The sequence below is a fragment of the Ammospiza caudacuta genome, chromosome 1, assembly GCF_027887145.1.
Source record: "Ammospiza caudacuta isolate bAmmCau1 chromosome 1, bAmmCau1.pri, whole genome shotgun sequence".
NCBI classification, from domain to species: Eukaryota; Metazoa; Chordata; class Aves; order Passeriformes; family Passerellidae; genus Ammospiza; species Ammospiza caudacuta.
In genome coordinates this window covers 152612766-152628882 of record NC_080593.1, presented here as the reverse complement: position 1 = coordinate 152628882, position 16117 = coordinate 152612766, and the positions used below count along the sequence as shown (strand labels likewise).

Below are 16117 nucleotides of genomic sequence, written 5' to 3'. Positions count from 1 at the left end.
TCACAGCCTCGACACAGGTGGCTGTCATTGGTCATCAGGTAAAAACAATTCACATGCTGGGTAAACAGTTCTCGTGATCACATTCCAAAGCAGCAAAACATGGGGAAGCTGAAGCTTCTCAGGGGAAAAGATCCCAGTAAAAGGATTTTTCATAAAATATGTCTGTGACATGTTGCAGTGCGATGTGTATTTAATTCCAGTAGTGACAGGCATGTGGAGACATGGCATAGTGTTGGCCTTTGCAGTCAGTGCTTGGTTAATGGTGGAACTTGGTGATGTTAAAGGTCTTTTCCAACCTAAACAATTCCATGATTCTTTGTGAACTCCTAGTGGAATTGGCTCTCAGCAAGCTGCTCCATGTGCTCACCACACAGGAGATCCCTGGTTGTGGCACTGCTCTGTGGGATGCCACTGAGTGTGTGTGGAAAGGAAAAAGAGCCATTATGCAACACCCTCGTGTGGCTCTCGCAGCTGCCAGCATGTGGTGTGAACACTGTGGTGACCCAAAATCCAGCATGTGGTGTGAGCCCTGTGGTGACTCAAAATCCCTTCTCCCTGGGTGGTGGGTTAATCTGATAACTACCCACGCCTGCCTTGATGGGAATGTCCTGGCATTCAGTGCACCCCCCCTCAGAGCAATGGGCAGTGTCATCAGGCTGCTGGCACATTTTGTGTTTTCTCAAACCGCTTTCTTGGCCAGCATTCCAGCGCTGGGGTGGTTTCTGGCCGGAATTCCTCCATGTGGTGGTCCCTGCTCAGTGAGCGGAGCTGGCTTCGCCTCCACAAAGCCTGCAGCTCCCGTCCTGCTGCTTTCCCCCCTGCATCTCAATCCTTGCATTCCTGCAAGGGGACAAGATAATCTCTGTGCTGGTTGTGTAGCAAACTCTCCTCAAAGTGACAGCCGTGGGCAAGGCCGTGCGGCTGTGATGTGCTGGGATTGCTGATTCCCTGGGCCGCCCTCCTAAGCTCCTTAGCGCTGAGTTGCTGCTCTGAGCTTGGTTGTCTTCCTTGAGAAGTGCTGCCTCCAAATCACCAGGGAACTGCACAAATTCCCTGGCCTTCCCTGAGCAAGTAGGAAGGTGTTGTCCCACTTGAGCAGGGTGCTTTGTTTTTGGCAGAGCCGAGCATGCAAATGGAGGGAAAGTTTCCATTGTTGGATGCCAGCGCTGCTGTCGGGCTGCGGGGAGGTGTCTGCTGTGCACCACTTGGGAAGAGGGTTTCTTGGAGGGTTTCTTGTGATTTGGGAGTGCTCCTCAGATGGGGAAAACCTGGGTGTTAAGGAAGGATTTCTAATGAGAAGGCTGGAGCACCTCTCCTTGGAAGATGGGATGGAAGAGTTGGGGCTGTTTTCCTAGAGAAGGGAAGGCTCCAGTGAGACCTCAGAGCCCCTTCCAGTGCCTGAAGGGGCTTCAGAAGGACTGGAGAGGGACTGTGGACAAGGGATGGAGGGACAGGACAAGAGGAAATGGCTTTAAACTGACAGAAAGGAGATTTAGATTAGAGATTAGGAAGAAATTCTTCCCTGTGAGGGTGGTGAGACCTTGGCAAAAGTTGCCCAGAGAAGCCGTGGCTGCTCCATCCCTTAAAGTGTCCAAGGTTGGATGGGACTTGGAGCAACCTGGATAGTGGAAGATGTCCCTGCCCATGGCAGGGGGTGGAACTGGATGATCTTTAAGATCCCTTCCAACCCAAACCATTCTGTGATTTTATAATTTTATTATTTTTATTTTCTTTGCGATGTAGGGCAATACAGGGAAGTAAAATTACAGTTATTGCAGTAGCTAAAGGCAGCTCCTGGATGTTTGTAATATTCAAAAATTGAGAATAATTTCCACTGCATATTAAGGGATTGATGGAAGCTTTTCTGTGCTGTGCAGGTGTTTGGATCAAGCACCAGCACCTGAAAACACATGGATATAGAAATTAATGTTGTTCCCACATCTCACACTATGGCAGCAGCTCTAGTGACCTCTTTTCCAGCCTAAAAATGTTCTCTTTTTCTTCTTAAGTGTGGTGGGGGAAAGATGAAACTGCCCTTGCCCTCCCTCTATCTAATGGCTGCCAATTTGTGGTGGGGATTCTGTGATAGAGTTGAGGATTTAATTTGATTTATTTATGCATCAAGTTTTTAAAGGATGAGGATTAATGTTCCTCTTTTGACCTGGATTTTACAGAAACTCAGGTTCCAAAATCAAGAGCAGGTGCCTCTTTGTCTTAGGGCAGAGACATCTGTGAAACCACCTTCATTTCTGCAGTGAGCTGCCAGTGAATCTGTCCTGTGTCAGGCCAGACCTTTTGGCTGCAGCCTCTATTTTGCAGTATATTTTGAATTATCTGCATCCCTGGGCCTTGCGGCTTTCTGTTTGCACCTTATTGCCAGATTTGGATTTTTTTGGTGTGCTTTAAAAACATCTCCCCCTCACACAGGCAGGTTCCTGTGCTGGTTTGGGATGACAGTGTGTGCAAGGTACCAGCAGAAGCAGTAAATCCAGATGTCCCTGAGCAGAAAGGAAGAAGCTGATGTGAGTTACTTCTGCCTTTAGAGATCCAAAAGGCTGAATGCATTTCTATTTCAGCTGAATGAAATGGCAGCCCTCCAGCTTGCTTGCTGCAAAATTGAGGTTATTTTGTGGAGCCATGGTTGGGATATTTCCTCTTTTTCCCTGTCCTCTCACAGTATGTAAAGATGGAGATACCATGTAAGGGGTGGTGTTAGAGCAGCCACTCTGGGAATCACAGAATCCATGAAATGCTTTGGGTTGGAAGGGACATTACAGATCTTCTTGTTCCAACAACAAAATGCTCTTCCAGACCTACACACAGCTCAACATTGTGATCAGCATCCCTCAGAGATGGATCACAATGTTGAGCTGTGTGTAGGTTTGGAAGAGGATTGTGCTGGCAGCTACAGAGCAGAGGAAGGCAAACAAGCAGTGATTGCACAGGAATGATCTCCAGAGCCCAAAAAAATACTCACCCAGCATCAAACAGTAAGAGGAGGAAACCCTGTGGCACTATCCAAATCTGTTGTATGAATTCCAAGGGAAAGGACATCACTCTCTTCTGAAATGACAGGTTTTCTATAAAATTTGAAATGTTGATGAAATTTCAAAATTCTTCGTGACTTCCCAATTCAGCTCTGCTTCCCACTCTCATTTTCCAGGATATCTACAACCCATAGCAGGGCAGGAGAGATCATAAAGTCAAGGAGGGTCAGGATAATGAAGGATAGAGGCCATGGCACAGTGCATGTCACACAGGGAGAGCATTTCAGCATTTCGAGATGTTTTAAATCAATGTTTGTGGTTTTAATGTTGTTTCTGCAGCTTGGTTTATGCCATCAATCCCAGTCTCCTCAGCAATGTAATTGCCTGAGATGATCTGCTCTGGCTCAAGCTGGCCAGCCAGGAAGGATCTTGTCCTGGGAATCTTTGAGTTAGGACTGTATTTTAAGTTAGAAAAAAGTGTTCTCTGTCTGTTTTGAAAGAGCAGCTGGGAAGCAGATAAAGAAATCTATCAATTTTGGTTTTTAAACAGAACATAAAAAATAAATAAATGCAGAAGTAAATAAAGGAAACCTGCAAGCAGAGAATTGAAAAAGTTCAACTTCAATGCTGTTCTGTGTGAATATTATTCCAAAGGATCAGAGCACCTTTGCCAAATGAAAAATATTGTCTGTGCCTGCTGGCATTGCTCATTCCCAATAAGGTGTAGTTGTTCAGTAAGTTACAGTTTTGGGGGTGAAATATCTAGAAGTGATTTAAAAGCAATTTAAAATATCTGTGCTTTCCCATTAAGCTGTTGCCAGGGGCATTGAACAGTCTGTATCCTCCCCTGCACTTAGAACCAGCCTTTTGTCACACTGGAGGCATTTTTATAATAAAAATACATAAAATTACATCATGTATCGACCAGAGCTCAGTTAACTTAAGCACATGCAAGGCCTCTATTAGGAAACAAAAGCCAGTGGCTGGGGACATTGATTTTTGTAGGAATTAGTAAATTTGGCATATCACTGTATTCTTAAATAGCTTCATATCCTCCCAGTGCCAGTTGAGGAAAGATGGTGTTTCCATTTTTCTCTGACCTGTAAATTGGACAAGAAAAACCTTGTGGTTTTTTCTCTTTCCCTCTTCCTTTCCCCATCAATTTCCCTGTCTTTTTCCTTTCTTTTCCTCTTCTTTTCTTTTCCCTCACTGTCTAGAGATCTGCCTTTTTTCCATTTTCCTTTCTTCCTGCCCTTCCATTTTTCTTTTTTTTCCCCTTCCTTTTCCTTGCCCTACTGTGTCTATAATGTAAGCAGGCTAAACAAAATCTCAGTGCTGGAAATCTTTACAAGACACAAATCATGAAATAGTTCAGGTAAGAAGGAGCTGTTAAAGGTCACCAAGTCCAATGATCAGGGACATCCTCAATCACATCCCATTGCTCAGAGCCCCATCCAACCTGACCTGGAATGTTTCCAGGGACGGGGTATCCACCACCTTTTCCAGTGTTTACCACCAACACTGTAAATAATTTTGTCCTAATATCTTATCTAAATCAACATTCTTTTAGCTTAAAGCCATCCCCCCTTATCCTATTGAAACAAATCCTGCTGAAATATTTTCCCCACATTTATTTTCAGGAAAGTGGGGGATTTTTAGAAGAAAAGGGTTCTTAGATTGTTCAAGGCCAGTTTAGGTGGAGCTCTGAGCAGCTTGGCCTGGTGGAAGGTGTCCCTGCCCATAGCAGGGGGTGGAACTGGATGGTCTTGAAGGTCCCTTCCAACCCCAACCATTCCATGGTTCTAAGTGCTGTTTCTTGGCTGAGGTAAAGTTTTCCCAGACCTGCCCTGCAGAGGCTGTTGGCATTGACTGGACTAAGTGGTTTTTTCTCTCACAAATGGCATTTCTGATAAACAGCTCAAATTGCCTTTTAAGAATTAAAATTCTGTATTTATAATACCTTACATAGTCTCTGCTGCGGCTGTAGGGTAGCCATAATTCAAAGGAAAACTTTTCTGTCTAATTTAGCAGATACTTAAACATGGTGAGAGATGGATATGGGTGGGGGGAGGACAATCTACAAGCTGATGGGATATTTGCAATGTACTCTAAAAATTTCAGTTTATAATTACTTATTAGACAACAAGGGGAGGAAAAAAGTTGGGTGGGAGAGAAGTTGACTCATGATATTGAAGTGATAAACAATGTTCTCCTTAAAAAACCAAAAAGGCTGTGTTTTTCAGTAACTTTTGAAAGTTAATATTTACAGGACTGGAAGTTGATAGACTTTCTATTATGTCTTAACTGATTTTGATGGGGAAGAGATTTCTGACTCTGTCACTGCCAGTTAGATCAGCTTTGGCAATGCTCTGACAGGGTTTGCAAGGATGTGATGTTATCCAAGGAGAAGTGCACTGCCACAGACACGAGCTGTGAACCCACCCATAATTTTTTCATGGTTTCTGCAGTAGCATTTCCCTCTAATGAGGGCAAAACAAACAAAATCCCAACTTTTGAAAAGTCCTGACCTGGATAAAACTAACCTTGGCTTTTCTGTCTTGTGTGATTAAGTTCTTCTGTGGCCTTTTTTTTTGGTCCTGTTTCTGCCTGCAGATGTTTCTGAAGAAATCCTGAGCTTTGGTATAAAATAGAACTCTGTGTTTTAGAAACTCTACCCCTTTTTACTTAATGTAACTGCACCTTTGTTTTAATACATTAAATACCAATATATCCTGCAGATCTTCAGATAACATCATAGTTTTAGTGGTGGCAATTAATCTCATTTCTGAGCTGAGGTGTAGCTACAGGGCTGCTTTGTTTGTACATGAGCTTGGTTGTACGAGATTTTCAATCCCACTGCTCAAATGGAAAATTGGGAGGGTTTATCCTCCACGGAAGGAAAACAAGGAGCATGTGAGTCAGGAAAAGAAATTTGTGAGGTTTAGTGAGTACCCACTCTTATTTTTTAGTTGGCAAGAGTTTGGCACTGTTTGGAATTGCTGTAAGGGAATTTTTTAAGTTGTTGGCAAAGTCTTAATTTCCCTCGTGTCCTCAGCCAGCACCTTGGATATCCTGTAGTGGGGTTATGATGGAGACAGAGCTTTTTCAGGTTATGCTGTTGGGGCTGCATCTCCAGGTCCAGATCTCCATATCTTTCTTTTTGGTTTAGCCCAGCTCATGGGAAATAATTAGGCTCTTAATCACAGAATGGTTTGGATTGGAAGGAGCCTTAGAGATTGATCTCATTCTGCCTGGTTGTCTCTGGCAAAATCTATTTTATTAACTCCTTTGCCTTTGGCTCGTGGCATTGAAGTTTGCTTAGCCTCTGCCATGTGTAGGCTCCATGTCAGGAGTTTTTCATCTCCTCCACCTGAGCAAGAACAGGTTGAGTGGAGTGGTTGGAGGTACTGAGGGAGATTTTTCAAGCTGGACATGCAGTTGGACACTCAGGAATCTTCTGAGTGCCTGCTGTAGCCAGGAAGGACTGCCCAGCCCTAATTCTTTCCTTCAGACACAGGCACAGCGCACAGTGGTGTCTTGTTGGCTCAATTTCCTCCTGCACATCACAATTTGGCCACTTCTGCCTCGCAGCTGGACACAACATAAATTTGTACAGAGGAGGAAAGAACTCAACTCCTGTGGGAGGTCTGAGGCTGTGGATTTTTCTCTTTCTGAACAAATTCCTGGTTTGCAATCCTCTAACTACTGTCCAGTCTTCCCTGTGGGCTCAGCAGAGATGTCTGGACCACAGCCTTGTTTTTCTTGGCTCTTCCCTCAAAGAAATTGAGGAAGTAATATGAGTCTCTGGGGTGTCTGGGAAAGAGAAGATGGAAGCTGCTGCCCTAACTTTCAGTGCTGGTTTTTCAGGACTGGTGTGTGTGTTCAACAGTTCTTCAATGCATCTGTAGGCACACGCTGGATTCTTGGAGGGCAAGGAGATGGATTTTGATGATCCTTGTGAGTCCTTTCCAGCTTAGGATATTTTGTGATTCTGTGGTTCTGCTGCTATAGCTGCTGCTTGTGTGGTCCAGGCTTCTCACCTGGGCATGATGGTGGGGCTGCCCGTCCTTAATTTTCACTGTCTCCCATTGGTTTAATGTGGAATTTGCTCTCTCCCTTGATTTGGGATATGGGGGTTTGCTGACCCATCACACGTGGGAGTGTCTGCAGCAGAATTGTTCCAGATATCAGGTGGTTGTTCAGAGTTGGGTGTTTCTCTGGCTATTAATGGGATGAGCTTTGGTGTTTAATCCTGCTTGTGCCCTATTTGAAAAAAGTGCTTTCTGAAGGACTTTGGTCCAGCCAAGGGTCCAGCTTTGCTGCTATAGTTGTGCCACACAGCTCTACTGTCAGTTGTTGATGCAGCACCTTTTGAAATATTCACATTTAATGGCAATACAAGGCATGTCTGAGCTCTGAAATGCCATGGAGAAGCAAAGGAGTGGAAATAGAGTGGCAGGAGAGATTAACATTTCTTGGCTTTTGTTTGTGTTGAGCTATCTGGGTTTTGTGCATTGACTGATCTGCTTGCTTGGGCTGCTGACATTCATCTCTCTTGACTGTCAAATTCAGTGTAGTGGAAATGTTAATCTGACCACAGCCACAATGCAAAGAAGCATCTTCAGGTGAAAACACACATAGAAGCCTTCTTAGGAATCTGTTTAGGTCTGAAGAACAAATCTGTACATGATGCTGGTCATGTTTGCTCATGTGCAGTGAAGTCCCATCCCTGCAGCCTGTGGGAGCTGCTTGGTGGTGTCTCCTCCTGCACAAGACAAATTCAGGGATCCTCCTCTTTCTTAGTTCATGGAACAGGGATCCCACTGGGATCAGGGAGGGTTTTAATGGTGCATATCCTACCACATCTCCAGTTTGGGCTAACCAACATCCCAATATTTAACCGTGCCAAAAGCCATAAACCTCTCTGAAATTCCACTCAAAACTTTGGAACACGGAGATGTCCTTTATGTCCAGGCCATACCTGTGTAGGATCTAAACCATAATCACAATCCTTTGAAGTTTTAAGCCTCTTTCTCCTTCTGTATGCTCTCCTCTCTGTGCTGTCACATCTGCCTGTCAGGCTGTCTCCTGCTGAATTGGGGTTCTACATTGATACAAGATGTTCTGGTCCCCTTTCAAAACACCTAATTTCCTTCTCCCTTTGTCATTTGCATGATATTAAAACTGCTTGTTTTTTGGTGGCTTTCCTGGGAGCTTGGACTCTGCTGTTCTCTCAAGTCCAATTCACTCTGGGTAAGGCAGACCTGGAGGCAAAGTTGATGTTGCTTTCAGAATTTTTTGTCCTTTTTATCCAGGACATGTTTGTAAATGGTGGCATTCTGCTGGCTCCATGCTACATGGAGAGCACCAGAGCTGTCCTGCCTGTGGGATTGTCCATGAAAATTTAGCTAGATAAATGATTTATCTGTTCAAAGCAGCTTGCGAATCACTGTGTGATCCGCAGGGCAGGACTTTGCTGGAGGAGGAAATCTCAATGCAGCAGAGATTCCTGTGCTAGAAGTGAGAGTGGAATGTCCAGGAAGGACAAAACCCCAACCAGCATCTTGCAGGATGGTTTTTCTCTTGGTGTATCAGGTGGGAATGCAGGGAATGTTTTTGGTTGTTTAATTGAGGGACCATTCTGGTGAGTTCTGCCATAGGGAGGGGAACAGAGGCTTCACCTGCAATATCATCCAGGGTGGAACTTTATTTTTTGTCCATTCTTTTTTTTTACTTTATGGATGGATGGGCTGGAGTACAATGAGTCAATGGATACTGTGTTCTTAGAACACTATGCTAAATTTGGATATCTAATTGTGAAATTAAATTCTTGCAGTCCCAGGACCCATTCGTGCTGCTCTAGTTGGGTGATGATCTGACTCCCAGGTGATGCTCCAGCTCTGGTTATTCTATCCCAGAGATGTCACAGCCTATAAAACTGTCTCAGTTGCTCTGGATGGAGCCTGAGCATGTTGAAATAAAGCTTTCCCCTCATGGAAATCATGCCAGGCTCATGGTGGCACATTTGATGTGTGTGTGGGACAATGAGCATCCAACCTCTGCTGGTCCTCTGCAGAAATATTTTGTCAGGATTTCTCCCCCCCCCCTTTATTTGTTGAGCAGTGTGTGAAATTCAGCACATTTGATGGAATGATAAGATTTACCTCTGAAATGGAGCTTTTGTGTATGAACAAACCTGTGTGGGGATAGATGGAAGGAAAGCTCATAACACCACCAAAGTCTTTCAAAGCTACGAGCCTGAGCCTGCTGTCCTCTCTTCACCTCAATTTCTCAGGTGTGACAAGCTTGAAAGCCAGAAACCTGTCTCTGACTGCACACTAGGCATGACACAGCGAGTATATTTTTGGAAAATGAAGAACAATTGGTGTGTTACTGAAGGAAAAATACAACTGATGCTACTTTACTGGAGGAAATCCCACTGCTGCCTTTTTTTTTCTTTTTTTTTTTTTTTTCCCTGGAAGCTACAGAATTTACTACACTGTTTATGTGCTGAAAGAAAATGGTGATAAATTAATCCCTGGAGCCAATCCTACTTGTAGCACAGAAATAGTTGTATTTATGGAAGTGGTCAAACATGCAGTAGTGTCCAGAGATGTATGGCAATGTTTACCCCAGACCACAGCATTGTGTGATTTATCACAGGCCACAGAGCAGGCCATAATGTGTGTCCTAATTAGTGTAATGTACCTTGTAATAGCTGTGAAATAAATTGTGCACCAAAGCTTTTGGCCCAAAAAACACAGGATCTAATGCAGATTCCATGAAGATAAAAGGGGAAAAAAACCCAAAAATGACCTAATGTTGTAAAGGCCTTTAGATGAAGTCTGAGGTACACCTGTACATAATCACAGAATCACAGAATGGTTTGGGTTTTGGAAGGGACTTTAAAAATCATCCAATTCCACCCCCCTGCCATGGGCAGGATCACCTTCCACTGGACCAGGTTGCTTCAAGCCCCATCCAACCTGGCCTTGAACATTCCCAGGAGCAACATGTAGGTGTCAAGTTTGTGGGCAAAATGTGTTAACCTTGTTATTAAATGTGTGTTAACATAAAAATGTGTGTTAACCTTGCATTGCTCACCCTTTTCCTTCCATGACACAGAGCTTTCCTCTGTCCCATGGGCTCATTCTCCCTCTGTCAACCCAAGGGAATTGTTTATTGATTAATGCATTAATCAGCCCCACATCTTTGCTTGCACCCTCTTGGTGTGGCTCTTTTTAGCACTTGGTAGTTTTGGAGACAGAGGATGACTGATGATCGTGTTCTGAAGCTTTGTGAGTGTCTTCCAGTTCCTTATCTCTCTTGCAGATGGTATTTAAGTGTGCTGCAAAACAAAATTCTCATGTGGGAGTGGATCTCCACATGGACTTGTGGGATTTCTTCTGGTGTATTGCTGAATGATGCAACCAAAATCGGCTTTTTTTTCCTTTTTTTTTTTTTTTTTTTTTTTTCATGGAGCTCCTGGCGGACTGTCAAGTACTGATGTTACCAATTCATAGAGAAGGAAACTGGCTCCCCAAGGGCTTTTGCTGTGAAGTGCTGTCAAGAAGGACTAAGCTGAGACCTTTGAGCTTTGCTTCCCAGCTGAGATGCCCTCCAAGGGCTTGCGAAAACAGAGTTCCCTAGTTGGTGTAGGATGAAATTTCCTTCATTACTTGCTATCTCTCTATCTAGTGTAAAGGATTTTTTTCCTTATTTTTATTTTTATAAAGAACTTTCATTTTTCAGATCTTTATTAGGACAGATTTTAATTTTTGGGGCTGGTGCTGTGGCAGTTTTTTTTTCTGTTCTCTTTCTGTTCTTCCCTTATCTGGTTTTCCTCTGTAGATCATGAGTATTTGATTGAGGGTGGAAGAGTCAAACCAACACAAATTTATTTGCTCTGTCAAACTTCCTCTTTGTAATATTCTTCTCTGTGTAAAAGATGACACAAAATCAATCTCCGTGTTGGCGTCGTCATTTCTCTTCTGGCAGCTTTTGCTCAGCGATCATTATTTTTTGTTTGGCTGCATTTTATTCTTTAATGTGTTTTCAAATACATCATCAGATAACAATTGTTGAGATCCTCCCCCCCTTTGAGGGTCTGAGTGCAGATGTGAATTTGTGTGGCCTTTTTTTAACCTTCTGTGATCATGTCATGCTGTTCTGTTACAGAAGGGATACCAGGGGAAGGAATTGAGTGCCAGTCAAGAATGAAGAATGAGGATTTTATATTGTGGAATGGGATGTGGCTTCCATGCTCTTTTTCAAACAATGCATTTGTGGAAGTTTCTTCCAAATATTTTTTTTTGTTTTGTGCTCAGATTCTCTCAACTTTTCTCCCCCATCATGCTGCCCTTCACTTTTTCAGGTTCTCCTTCATTTTTGTGGGTGACTGTGAAAGCAGCTGCCTGATTTTAAGTGAAATGAACCAAAATATGGATTTTTAAAACTACTGTTCCAGTGGTGAAATTATTTTTCTTCCTGAATATTTTAGTTCAGTACAAGTTCTTTCATACTATAATTTTTTTGGTTTAAATAGACTTTTTTTAGAACCTTTATATGTGTAGAATTCTGGATTCAGAGGGGAAAAAAAAAAAGAAAATAAAACCATATGGACATAGTTGAGCTTCTAATCCGAATTGAATGAACTTTTAATATTTTTGTAGTCAAAACTTTGCAAAGCTTTCTCTTTCCTCCCTCCCACACAATAAAGATGATTTATGAGTTCCATGATCTGAGGAACTGGTCTGTAAAGACTGGGGAAAGTTATTTTTGTTGAGAGAGTATTGAGACTGGCAAAGAATAATGACCAGGAGGACTCAGAGCCAAGGTGAGACCCAACAGTGAGAGGACAGAGGCCGCTGATTCAACCTCCAGTTCATTTACTGGAAGATCATTCTTTGCCCAAAAATCCACACTAACTGGTGAAATTTTAAATTCAAATTTAGTGAAGGATGTAAATATAAATCTGAATGTGATTCTCTTTGACTGTGAGTTTGTCTTGTCTTAGGGGAGAATGTCAGGGAGTTCCTTCCTACCCCAAATCTGCACAGATTTACCCTGAGTTCAGCAGGAAATTGCAGATTTCCAGAACACCTCTGATGGCAACTGTGAAATTACCCTTGCAGTTCTGCCATTAAGCTGCTGAAGAGATTTATTTCTTGAACAGCTGTTCTCAGATGGGAATTTTCATTTCTCTAAGTAGGATTGGAAGCTGGGAAGAAAATTTGGCTGTTAGGTTGATGAGGCAACAGTCAGAAAATTATGAACAAAAAAGGAAATGTTTTCTTCCAAGAGTTTAGCAGTAAAATTCTATTTAATGCTGTCTTCAGCTGTGTCCCATTGATCTTTTTGGTGAAAGCTGTTTGACACATTTGAATTTATGTGTCTAAACAGTTTCTTATGATGGTTTGTTGGGTTTTTGTTTTGTTTTACCGTAACACAAAAGGGTGACAGCAGTTTCTCTAAAAAGACAAGTTAAAATCTTGTAAGTTACCATTTTTTCCAAGATGTCTTAGCTCCTGAGGAGACAAACTGTTCTCCTAAAGGTGTTACAACTCACTTCTGAAACCTCAAGATTCTCTTAAGATGCCTCCCTTCTCCAGCAGTGATTAATTGCTGCTCCTGTAACCCAGTGGATGGAGTGGCCTGGTATAAATCCAGACACATGGAGACCTTTGTTCATCTTTAATCATCTGCTGTCCAGTGCCACAGTGGCATAAATTATTATTGTTGTTATAAAAGCTGCAATTTATCTTTGATCAGGCCTCATGGCTAAATTTTTTAATTTTTATTTTGTTTTCCTTGAGGCTTGGTAGATTTAATTTTTTTTTTTAATGTCTACCAATAGAAATTAAATTAAGAGCATTCTAATGTCTATCAATATAAATGAAATTAGGAGTATTTGCAGAGGTACTGTCGGCACACAGCTACTGCTCATCACAATCTGACTGCAGTGATTTCTCTTCAAACTGACCCAGGATAACTCCGGGTGTGTTTCCCTCTGCTCTTGAATATTTGATTGCCAGGCACACAATCCTCCTTTCCCTTCCTCATATCACTTCACTTGATGCATTGGCAAGGGCTGGGTAGAACAAACAGGTATTTTGTCCTCATGAGATATTTGGCAGCTCTTTATTGGCTTTCTCAGCGCTGTTCTCCTGATGTGAGCCGAGGATCAGAAGCTGGGTTTATTTTAGGCGACTTATAAGACAAAATATAAGCTGCTTCAGCTCCTTTTCTTCCTCTGTGTAGGCACAGGCTACACTGTGGGAGCCACTGGAATTATATCTCTGAACAATGCAGCCTTTCATCTTTTCTCAGACTGCAGTATATATATATAATCCGACTGGTTGGTTTATTACATTTTTATTGCTGTCAAATTTTTCCAAAGATTAGACTGGGAGGAAAAATGCCTTTCGAGTGAGATCTATGAAGGTGTGAAATGGGCCCTGAGGAGGCCCACTGGGAGCACCACAGCTTGAGTTATTGCGAGGCAGGCAGCCCAGAGGATGGGAAAATCCCCCCTGGAGGTGATGGTGCCTGGGTGACCTGGCTGGGATGGATTAACCCGTGCTGGGCTCACCTTTCCACAGGTGGGTGGGTCCTGCTGGGAGCAGAATTGGCTGTTCCCTGTTGTCACGGACATCTTTTATGAAAAATCCTTTCCTTAGGATTTTTTCTTCTGAGAAGCTGAGAAGCCTCAGGAACAAAATGTAAACAATGGTTATCTGCTGCTGTGGAATGCAACAGGTGCATCTGTGATTGGTCTCATGTGGTTGTTTCTAATTACCGGCCAATCACAGCCCAGCTGTCCGGACTGTCTTGGTCAGTCACAAGCCCTTGTTATCATTCTTTTTCTATTCTTAGCTAGCCTTCTGATGAAATCCTTTCTTCTATTATTTTAGTATAGTTTTAATATAATATATATCACAAAATAATAAATCAAGCCTTCTGAAACATGGAGTTAGATCCTCATCTCTTCCCTCATCCTAAGACCCCTGTGAACACCATCACACTCTATGAGTCTGTGGGTTTAAAACATCTCTGAGATGCATTTCCAATGAAACAGCCAGAGTTTCTGTGTCTTACTGGACTGTGTTTCTTCATTCTGATGGCTTCTGAATGGTTAATTCCAGATATTCTCTCACTTGTTTAAAAGCTTTAATTTCCCTCCCCTTACTGGGGCCTTTCAGTACCTAAAGGGAGCTTATAAAAAGGGGATGTGGGGTGCATATTGCTAGGAGAAGGGGTAATGGTTTTAAATTAAAGGAAGGTAGATTTAGACTAGAGATTAAGAATCTCTAGTTTCTAATTTTTTTTATGGTGAGGCCATGGCACAGATTGCCCAGCTGTGGCCTTCCTATCTTTGGAAAGTCTCAAGGTGAGATTGGACAGTGCTCTGAGTAAACTGGTCTGGTTGAGGAAGTCCCTGCTCAATGCAGGGGATTGAAACTAGGTGACCTTAAAAGGATCTTTCCAGCCCAACCTTTTCTATGATTCTGTGGTTTCATTTTTAGGTCTGAATAGGACTCCTGAAGAAATACAAAGGGTTGAGCAGGTGGTGGTCTTAAGGCTGAAATGAAAATGAAAGGACCAAATGCTGATTGGTGCAATAGAGCTCTTGAAATCAAGAGCTGATGGTTATTTTTCACGTTTTGAAAGCTTCCTTGATGGACCTGCTATCTTTATCTCAATTTTTTTTTCTAATTTTCTTTTTTTTTTGTAATCTGCACACACTCCCATTCTGCTTACCAAAGCCCCCATCCTGCAAAGATTGACTTTCTTTTCCCATTTTGGAGGAAAGAATTCTTTTCATAGGCAGTGGGAATGTAGGGAGGAACTGCTGCAGCAGAAAATTTGAAAACTTGTCTCTATAAATGGTAAGGGCAAATTCAGCATTTTGGAAAGAAATAATATTTTTAATGTACATCTTGGTGGAGGCTTGAGCTTCATTTGCATGGCTGTACGAATGCAAGCAAGAAACCAAGTTATTTCTAAAAAAATCAACAGCCCAACTTTGCTTTTTCCCTTAGAAAAGCTGCATATATTGTGCAGGGTGCAAGACCTCTTCTTCTCTCCGCCAGGGAAATTTCTGTTCTTTTACATTCCTCCATTTTACCACAGAGGGCTTCCTTTGAATCACCCAAGACCTGATTAATTCCTTATCCCATATAGATGTGAATCCTGGCTGGATAAGCTCTTCCTTGTATTTCAAGCTAATAATTTGAGCTCCATGGAGGTTATCTCTTGGGGCTCTTCCAGAGAAGAACCTTGCCACGTAAAGAAGGTCCTTTTGCTTTCTGTGATTATTAAAAGATGTGAGGCACCATTTGCAAGAGTATGTCCTGAATACTTTTTAGAAACTTTTTTTCAAAAAAAATATTTTCCAGCTCTCTGTATTATTTGATCTGTTATCTGTTACCTTCACTGTAGCAAGTGCCTTGCTGCATTTCAGTGATAACCTTATTGCTGTATATCTGAGGCGGTGTTTAGGTTTCTGTAGTGCCTTTCATTGTGGCATCTCCAGCAGCTTTGCAAGTGTGCTGGAAAGTAGGTCAGTGTTATTCTCGTTTATAAAATAGAGGCTAAGTCTTTGGGTTTCTCTGTAACCAATTTTTTTTTGTTGCTCGCAAGTGGTTCTGGCTGTGGAGAAGTTGCTGACTTTTCCTCTTCACTTTGCAGTTCTGAGCCTCCCCCTCCTTTCCCTGTACAGCTACAAAACCACTTTTGGGATGATGAGAGAGATTTGCCAGAATTGCTCATCCCAAAATTCCATGTTGAGCTTTGCTTCCACCCATAGAATGGTTTGAGTTGGAAAATACCTTAATTCCCATCTTATTCCAACCCCCTGCCATGGCAGCGACACCTTGCACTAGACCAGGTTTCTCCGAGCCCCATCCAGCCTGGCCTTGAACAAATCCAGGCACTGAGCAGCCAAAAATTCTCTGGTCAACCCTTCCAGTGCCTCACCACTCTCATTTTTGTCCTTTCCAAAATCCCTTCATCTGTGTCTCCAGGAAAGCTCAGAACTGCACACAGTGGGAAGATGTATGTGAAAATTTATCTCCAATGCAGTAATTCAACTTGACCTTTTCTTGTGTTTTAGTTTAGCATTTTACAAT

The 16117-nt window shown here is 42.5% G+C and overlaps 1 protein-coding gene across 4 annotated transcripts in view; it reads left to right on the top strand.

Moving 5' to 3' along the window:
• Positions 1–16117, top strand: part of TSNARE1 (t-SNARE domain containing 1) — a 470695-nt gene that overhangs the window by 48193 nt on the left and 406385 nt on the right. The gene's annotated exons all lie outside the window — the stretch shown is intronic.